General features: G+C 50.2%; 1 pseudogene; it reads right to left on the bottom strand.

Moving 5' to 3' along the window:
* Positions 1–313: 313 nt before the first annotated feature.
* Positions 314–1233, bottom strand: LOC123346738 (annotated as a pseudogene).
* Between the last annotated feature and the right edge of the window lie 8505 nt (positions 1234–9738).

The following is a 9738-nucleotide window of genomic DNA, read 5'->3' as shown; positions in this document are numbered from 1 at the left end:
TTTTCAAAGGGGCCAAAAGATAATTAGACTCACACATTCTATCAACAACTCACTGGGATTTGAGCACCCAAGAGTAAAATTTTCAGAAGTGCCTGAGTCTTACTTGAAAATGGGACTTTGGCTCTTGGGACACTTAGATGCTTTAAATATTTTCCCCCATATTTCTTTCAGATTTTAAAATCTTTCAGCCAAAATCAGAAAATGCAGAACACCAAGTTCTAACCCTAACATGAACATAGGCTGGTCCTCATACAAAGTCAGCCTGGCCCATTCCATAAGGTAGATCTTGGGAATACTTTATTCCAGTCGGACGCTAAGAATTCAGTGTGAGGAATTTGCTTTTGTTGGGAAAAAATATCCTGCCTATCATTTTCCACAGCGAACTTTTTATCTCTTTGTTTCTTAGACTGTAAATGATTGGATGCATTAGTGGTGGCACCACACAATACAATACAGCAGCCATCAGGTCCAGAAATGTTGAAGACATTGACCTGGGCCTCATGTACGTAAATGATGCTGTACTGATAAATAAACAAAAAACAACCAGGTGAGGGATGCAGGTGGAGAAGGCTTTGTACCTGCCCTGCTCAGAGGAGATTCTCATCACCGTGGAGAAGATGTGAATGTAGGACACAATTATCAATACGAAGCAGACCACATCTAGAAGTGATCTCAGGGCAGTCATGACTATTACATTAGCATGTGTATCAGAGCAAGAGATCTTTAGCAACTGTGGGATATCACAGAAAAACTGAGTGATATCATTGGACTCACAGAGGAGATCATGCTGCTGATCCATGAGCCAGCTGCCATCTGGGCACATGCACCTCTGTTCATAGTAACCCTGTAATGCAGAGGGTGGCAGATTGCAATGTAGCGGTTATATGCCATCACCGTAAGAAAGGCCAGTTCTGCTACTGCAAAAGTTACAACCAAAAAGACTTGGGTGACACATCCAGAGAAAGAGATGAGTCTGTTGTTAGTTAGGGAGTCAGCCATGGACTTGGGAATGGTGACTGAGATGTAGCAGAGGTCTAGGAAGGATAAGTTGCCCAGGAAATGTACATGGGGTGTGAAGGTTGTGGTCGAGGGCTACGACTGTGATGATGAGAAGATTCCCCACCACGGCTGCCAGGTAATCACTAGAAACACCAGGAAATGTAAAATCTGCTGTTCCCTCACATCAGAGAATCCCAAGAGAAGGAACTCAGTCACGGTAGTTCTGTTGGACATTTCTTGTGTAGCTATACACTGCAGAGGGAAGGCCAATGGGTGATGGTCATGGAACAAGAAATTGAAGGTAGACAGAGACTGGTTATACATATTATGCTGCAGGGCATATATTGCAGCTCAGAAAAATAACAAGACTCTTCCTTTTCTTCTCCATCACCATGTACAGGGGTGGCAGGTTTGTAGAATTTTTGGTGGTGCCCAGAACCCGTCCCCCACGCCCTGCCCCCCCAAACTCCACCCCCCCACCACCTGCCTAAGTCTCTGGGAGGGAGTTTGGGTCGGGGAAGGACGTCTGTGGTGCAAGCCCTGGGCTGGGGCAGGAGAGTGGGGTGCAGGATAGGTGAGACATGGACTCTGGGAGGGAGTTTGTGTGGAGGAGGGGGTCTGGGGTGCAGGCTCTGGAATGGAGTTTGGGTGCTGGGTGCAGGTGCTGGGCTGCGGCAGGAGGTGGGGATGCAGGAGGGGATGAGTAGTGCAAGCTCTGTGACTGAGTTTGGGTGCAGGCTCTGGGCTGGGGGTGAGGTGCAGGATCTGGGATGGAGTTTGGGGACAGGAGGGTGTGTGGAGGGATGGGGGTGCGGGCTCTGGAATGGAGTTTGGCTGTAGGCTCTGGGCTGGGACAAGGGGCGGGGGTGAGGGGTGCAGGCTTTGGTAGGGAGTTTGAGGGCAGGAGAGGGGGTGTGGGAAGGGGGTGGGGGTGCAGGCTCTGGGATGGGACAGGGGCTGGGAGTGCAGGAGGGGGTGAAGGGTACAGGCTCTGGGCTGGGTGCAGGCTCTGGGAGGGAGCTTGGGGATGGGAGGGGGTGCAGAGGGAAGGGGTGCAGGCTCTGGGAGGGAGTTTGGGGACTGAAGAGTAGGTGCAGCTTCTGGAATGGGGTGGAGGTGGGGAGTTGCAGCGCTTACCCGGGGCTCCTGGGCTGGGCATGCAAGGAGTCTCCGTGCGCTGCTACTCCCAGGCACTGCCCCCACAGCTTCACATTATGATCCAGGGAAACTTGGGGCAGGACACAAACCCACCCGTCCAGGGGCTGCAGGGAGGGGCCGGCAGCCATGTGGAGGGAGCAGGCAGGAAGCCACTCAGCTTCCCTGCTCTGTCAGTGGTGAATGGTGGTCCACCACCACATGCCCATAGAACTAGCCACCCATGACCATGTAATTGCAAGATTTACAATACAGGTTCATGAGGTGCTACTTTAATGGCATCTTTTTATTCAGCAGACCTGCTGTTGTGTTTATTTTAAACCCTGTCCGGTCACTTTGCTAACTAAGGTCTTGATTCACAAAGGGGCTTAGGCCCCTAAATGCCACTTTAGGCACCTCAGTCCAACATTTATGCCCCACAGACAGTCACAAACCCCCCCTCAGCTGCTTCCTTACCCCATAGATGGCCAGATTGTTAAAGGTGTTTAGGCATCGGGTGGGATTTTCAAAAGTATAAAGATGCCTTCCTGACGGACGTCTCATTGAAACTAGAACATTTTAGCAACACGGTTTGGTTTTGACAATCGGTGTTTTCCGACAAAAAAAACAACAGTTAATTGAAAAATTCCTGGCCAGCTCTAATTGGAGCTAAGTTCTTCCTGCCACTGGATCACACAGTGGATCAAGAATAAAGGGTCAGGTTTTTAAAGGTGTTTAGGTGCCCAGTTGGATTTTCAAAAGCATCTAGATACTTAACATCCATTTATTTTAATGATTTGGACGTGTCTAGGTTCATCTCAGAATACTGCTAGGCATCTTTAAAAATCTGGCCCACGTGTCTAAGAGAGTCTAGAAGACCTGACTCTGACCACACGGACGACAGCCCAATCCCACTGAATTTAGTGAATTTGTTCCAGATTTCCATCCTTTCGACAAACGGGGAACCAGAAAGCCATGAATGTTAAGTCCCTTGCCCAAAACACTGGCAGTGCAGAAACTGGACCCAAGGTCTCCATTCAGATCCCATGTTCCATATTATGCAAAAAAGATAAAAATTAAGCAAAATGAGTTTGCCCCTGTGTGCCATGGAATTAGCTATACCAGGCTGACTAAACTCATAGTGAAAAATGGACATTGCCACTCACATTTATATGGCTAAATTCAACCCCTTAGAAATCCCAGATATTTAATGACAACTGTCAACTTACTGTGCTGAGGAGTGTGGCTTTATTCCAGCTGAAACTGTTTCTTTCTCAACGACAAGGTACTGCTGGGAAGGAATCACTGAAGTTCATCTATCTATCTATCTATCTATCTCTGATGCCCCTATCACAGTAGGATCTGGATGCCAAATGTTACGTAGCTAAAGGACCCTTTCACTGTTCTCAGTGAGACTGAATATCATTAAACTCAGACCTCTTGCTCACTGCCTATGAGCTGCGTGGCTGACTCTGGGCTTCTCTGGCAGCAAAGAGTTGGCGCTGCGGGTAGAAGATTTATCCAAGTCTGTTCTCTAAGGGCGGTTGGTGAGTCACTCCCTGGAGCCCTGTTCATCAGATATAACAACTCCTTCTCATCTCACCCTCTGTTGCCCTTAGTGCCCATTATACAGTATAGCTGCCCCTTCCCTGCCCCCACCCTTTGCTACCCCTAGTGCTCATTAACAGTAAAGTTATCAGAGGTCTTTGTCATCAGGTGTCTTTTTTTGCCAGACAATGGCTATCATAGGAAATAAATACCCCCTTGTCAAGCCTTACCTGTTGCTTGCACCTTCTATATTATGAGGGGCAGAAGTAGTCATAGGAGGTTCACGAATGAGAATGGAGAGGATTTATAACCACATGGGGTGGAAGGATGGCCTAGTGGGTCTGGATCCACTTAGCCATTGCAATACCCTGTATTGCAATGCCTAACTTTTAGGTCACCTGCCACCCAGGGGAAACCACAGATCCTCTGTTTGGTGCCCCAAATCTCCATACAATGCCTGGGAAGAGGTCGATGCCTGAGGGAGGGTGCACAAAGCCAGCACACTAGGGGGGGGGAGGGATAGCTCAGTGGTTTGAGCATTGGCCTGCTAAACTCAGGGTTATGAGTTCAATCCTTGAGGAGGCCACTTAGGGATCTGGGACAAAAATTGGTCCTGCTAGTGAAGACAGGGGGCTGGACTAGATGACCTTTCAAGGTCCCTTCCAGTTCTAAGAGATTGGTATATCTCCAATTATTACCTTGCCTAAGCCAGCCAGTAGCAGATGCCAAGAAGAGGGATGTGTTCTAGCAGAGAGTTTTGCACTTAAATCCAGGCAGAAAGGAGGTTTCTAGCAATTCACTGCCTGGAGCCCTTCTGGAGCCAGGCGTCTAAGTTGTTTCTTGCAAGATTGGAGGTGGCACATACCTAACCACATAGCAGATGGCCTAGGGGTGGGGAGGCGAGGGAGAGAAAGGACTGCACCCATGGGAGTAGTACAAAGGACTAGGCTAGGAGTTTGAGATGTCCCATGGAGACCCCAGCTCAGCTCCCACCTCTGCGTGGTAGGGAGCAGGGTTTGAACAGGTGTTCCCCCCTCAGCTGGGCTATGGAGGGGGTCCCACATTCTATCCGGAGCAAGGCATGTTTAATTATGGATGCAGTCAAACGGCTGCAGCAGGAGTGCTGGAGGGATTCTCATTTCAGGCTATCCCATAGCCCAGTGGTTTGGGTGCTCCCCTGAGAGGGGAAAGATCCCTATTAAGGCCCCTTCTTCTCAGGCAGAAGGGGGACTTAAATTGGCTACTATCATATCCCAGCTGAGTGCCTTATCCAATGGCTTGAAGGTGACTTTTGCCTCCCCACCCCACCAGCTGCTTTGGGTGGAGTGACGTGTGCTCTCAGGACACCTACCGGATCGGGCCCTGGAGGTGAGCTTGGTGGGGAAACGTCCAACTTCACCTGCTTTGAGGTTCCCTCTGGGGCTTAGCAGTGAGCTATGCATCTGCCTGAGGCAGAAACTTAGGTGCCGACAGGGTTATTCAGCAGCAGAGTGGAGGCAGGGGCGGCTCCAGACACCAGTGCACCAAGCACGTGTCTGGGACGGCAAGCCACAGGGGACAGCCTGCCGGTCACCATGAGGGCAGCAGTCAGGCTGCCTTCGGTGGCATGCCTGCGGGAGGTCAGCTGGTCCTTCGGCTTCAGTGACAATTCAGCAGCGGGTACGCCAAATCCACCTTACCAACGGACATCCTGCAGGCATGCCACTGAAGTCAGCCTGATTGCGTGCTTGGGGCAGCAAAATACACAGAGCCGCCCCTGAGTGGGGGGTTCTGTGGATCATGGGTGCGTCTAAGGCCTGGTCTACACTAGAAAATTAGGTCGACATAAGTCAACTTGCATCGATCTATTTGTTCCCGTGTCTACACTTTTGTCTCTGGCTGATGTAAGCACCCCGTGAAGGTGATGCAGTAAAACCGCCTCCCTGAGTGGCATTGAGCCATGGTCGACCTACAGAGGTTGATGCTGCATGAGTGTAGACAGTGCATGACCTGTGTCAACCCTAACAGTCCTCCAGCAGCTGTCCCACAATGCCCGATTCTTGCAACAATGACTCTGCTGGTTACAATGGTGAACTCAACTGCCTCGGGCTCATGGAGACCAGAAGTCACACACCCTTTTCAAATCCCTGCATATTTTTGAAATGCCTTTTCCTGATTGCCCATCTAGGAACTGTCCCTTGTTGTGTGCAACTGTGGGCCTCGGGGGAAGAGGAGGAGCAGGGGGTGGGGGCTCGGGGGGAAAAGAAGGGGTGGGGCCAAGGAGGGGTCTGGGCTCTTGCATGTGTCCCACTTTTGCCTTTTGAGAAGGTGGTCACTCTACTACTGCCTGTGGCAAATAGTGCCAATAATCAGTGCCGTTGCCCTAGAATCATATCCCTGGAATGGGGCCTGAAATATTATAGCTTCAGGCAATGGAAAATCCTCCCCCACCACAACCCTGGAAGGCCATACTCCTCCACATGGCTGGAGCTGGAAAACGCTTTCGACCATGATTGTAAATGATACATCTGTCTCTTTTATCAGCAGCTTCCAGCATGGTGGTCTTTGAGGTGTGCCCCCTCTGCACTCACAGAAGGCCTGACCCTGATGAGGAGGTGAAAGAAGAGGACAAGGGAGGACATGTTCAGTTAGATCCTGCAAACCAGTGTTGCAGTGGACCAAAAACAGAGGGCCTGGAGTGCCGACATGGCAGATGGCATGGAGAAAGGCGGGGTGAACAGGAGAAGGGCCCAGGAATTCCAGCAGGAAAAGGAGAGGAAGATGCCCCAGGACACTATTGGCCTTCTCAGGCCAGGGACGGCTACAGGCCCCAGCTGAACAAGCAGGTGCTTGGGGCAGCCAAGGGGAAGGGGCGGCACGTTGGGCTCTTCGGCAGCAATTCAGCGGCGGGTCCCTCAGTCCCTCTCAGAGGCAAGGACCAGCCACCAAATTGCCGCCGAAGAAGAAAGTGGCATGGTGGAGCTGCTGCCGATTGCGATCACAGATTTTTGTATTTTTTTTTTTTTTGCCACTTGGGGGGGGCAAAAGCCCTAGAGCCAGCCCTGTCTCGAGCAGCAAACCCAAATGATGCAGACCCTGGCTGACCTAACGATCTTCTGGGAGAGAGCAGGGGGTCCCATGCCACTGTCTCAGCCTCTCTTTGAGGGGCCCCCACCACTGCCACTCCATGTGGGGTACAGGGTCAAGGGGGCAGAGCCCCATGCATGGCCCTGAAGTGTATGAATCCAGCCCTGAGAGTCAGCAGAGCTTTATGGGACTAAAAGTGCCTCTTTCCACGTTCTCCTGGGAACAGCCCTACTCAGAGCAGTGACTCCTGGAGGGACCAGCACCAGCTACTGTAGAGGGAGGGGCAGTGCCTCCCAGTGAACAATTCTTCACTGAACTCTGTGTCAGGGAGGTTCCCTGTGAGTTAGTGGCTGGCTGGAGACCTGCATCATGGTGGTTTAATTCATTCTCTGATCTGATGTACATGTGAGGGCTCCTGTGATCTCTGTCAATGATTCATTTTGCTGGGCTCTTTGTATGAGTGATACCTTGTTCCCCAGCTTAACTATGTATTGGGCAGGGTTGGGCGGAGCCCACCCTGAAGTCACTGTTCAGAAGAGCAGAGCTGGGCCAGGCAGAGGAAGGAGGAGAGTGGGGAAGGAAGAAAGTGGTGGCCTGGGTTTGCCAATGGGGAGATGGAGGAGAGAATGGGCTGGTGTTTGGAGGGAGGTGGAAGGAAGCAGGGGTGGGGGGCTGTTCCCTGGGACTGGGGCCACGTCAGGGGAATGGAGCAGAGGAGGGGACAGATGGGCAGAGGGGTTAAGTAGGGATCTCTGAGGAAGCTGAGTCACAAACTCTGGGTGAGGAAATTGGCTCTGGACGGTGGGAGGGGGCAATCTCAACAGACAAGGGCTGGAAGTGTCTCTGGGGTGGAAGGTTATGAGTAGGGAATGAGGGGCTTAGGGGTTGTGGGTGTTTGTTTGGGGGGTCTGGGCTGTGTGAGAGAGAGGGAGGGAGATACTCAGGGTCTAGGGTAAGAGGGGTTCAGTGGATGGAGAACATGGTGGGGGCTGGAGTCAAAAAGCCTGAATCTCCTCTTCCTTAGACCAGCTGTGCAGCATCACAACTCCACCGAGTTACCCTGGGGTGAGAGGGGAGTCAGCCCCATTGAATTACTCCTGACTAAGTGTGGGTTGTGTCAGTCCCATTGACTGCAATGAAGTTACTTCTAACTTTTCTTAAAATTAGGGTATTTTGGTGCTGATTTTTTTTCACACACAGATAGATCAAACCGGGGCTCAGATCCTCACAGAAGCAGGTTCTCCTGTGCTTGATGGTTACTGCACCAGGGTGCAGGCCAGATACCAGCCCTTTGGGGGAAGTCAAGTTACAGTGCTATTAGCTATAGTGTGTAGCTCTCCAGTTAGGCACGTCAGCCTTTGAAGTGGTTGGTGTGGTGCTAAACAGATTACAGAGTGCATGTGCATGGAGAGAGCATGAGCTGGTTGAACACTAACTCTGGATCACAGACCTAAGCTTCTGAAGGAGGAATGGCCTGGCCATCAAACCTGAGCCCCACTCAGGCATTGAGTTTGACTCAAATAGTGGGCCAAGGTCTGAAACTAAAAGAAGGTGGCATCTGCCTCTGTCCAAGGGTTTTTAATTTTTTGAAACGTCACCCGAGCACAGCAGAAAATTTGGAAGGTGCTGAAACTATTTTTGGAATGAAAATGGTTACACATGCACATTCCTGCTGGGTAGAGAGGATGGGGGGGAACAACGGGAGAGGTGTTACCCAACGGCTTTCTGAACCCAAAGTTCTCAGTAACTTTACTCCTTATGAGGCGGTGTCAGGAAATAAATCAATGGGGACACTGCTCACCCATCTGATAAGTGGTTGATATAAATAGTACAAACAAGAGTGCTTTCACATAAAGCTTTTACTTTATTTAGTCTCCAGCACGTACACACACAAGCAACAGGTTACGTTGGAGCACCCCAAACTGTAGTTACCCCAAGGTCTGGAGTGGTCCTCGAGTGTCCAGTCACAGATTTCCAGTGGACAGCCTTCCGTCTGCTGCTGGGGAACTCGAGATGGGTTCACAGCAGAGCTCACTTAACCCAGATCTTGGCCCCTTCTTATCCTTACAAGTGTTACGTAGCTTACCAATCAAAAGCAACCATTAAGCAAGAAGCAGATGTTAAAAAAGTCACAAAAAATCATTAGCAATCAATTTTGAGCTGTTAGCCTTGCACCTGAATTTCCACATAACAGCAGTCAAAACTACAGCCAGACTTTCTGTTTTTCTAAGAAGCAAACTTCAGCAATTTCAAAAGAGAGCTTACCAGGAAGGATGCAGGCTCATGCTCACGTCTTGTGGTCGCTCAACCCCTGAGCTGCCTTTAGCAATGAGTGAGATAATCAGGATTCCAGCTACTGGCAGTGGCCTAGGCATTTTGCTAGTTGTCAAAAGCTCCCCTAACAAGGGGTTTTGGGGGTAGCAACAGAGGGGTGATTAAAGTGGGGGATAAATGGGGTGGTGGATCAGTTGGAAAGGAATGGGAGCTAGGTGGAGTGGAGAGGAAGGGTGGGACACTGCGAAGGGGGATGTGATAGTGAGTGACAGGGGACTGGGAGGAAATAGAGGCAGAGGCAGAACAGGTATGGCTGACAGCCCCTATTTCCCTCCTGTGTGTGTGCCAATATCTGCCTTTACCATTCATTACAGCTGCAGTGGACATAGCCAATGCTGCTAGTGTGCAAGCAGATGATTACCACTAGCTATTGCCAGCTCCGGGGGACAATCTTAACTAAACTACAGTGTTAACTAAAGTTTTGTTTTGGTTTGTTGCAATAGATACAGAGAGAGAGAGAGAGAGAGAGAGAGAGAGAGAGAGAGAGAGAGAGAGAGATCTTATCTAATTTACACCGGTGTAAGCCTAAAGTAACTCCATTAACTTTAGTTAACTGAGTTTTGATCATTACATAAAGAGATTGCACATCACATTCCTGTGGAGACAATAATTCTATCTGTAAAGATAGACAGAATGAAGTCATGGTCATGGGAGAAA

Source organism: Mauremys mutica, chromosome 12, assembly GCF_020497125.1.
Source record: "Mauremys mutica isolate MM-2020 ecotype Southern chromosome 12, ASM2049712v1, whole genome shotgun sequence".
Taxonomy (NCBI): domain Eukaryota; kingdom Metazoa; phylum Chordata; order Testudines; family Geoemydidae; genus Mauremys; species Mauremys mutica.
Note: the sequence above shows the minus strand (reverse complement) of the source record. Positions and strands in the feature narration are given on the sequence as shown.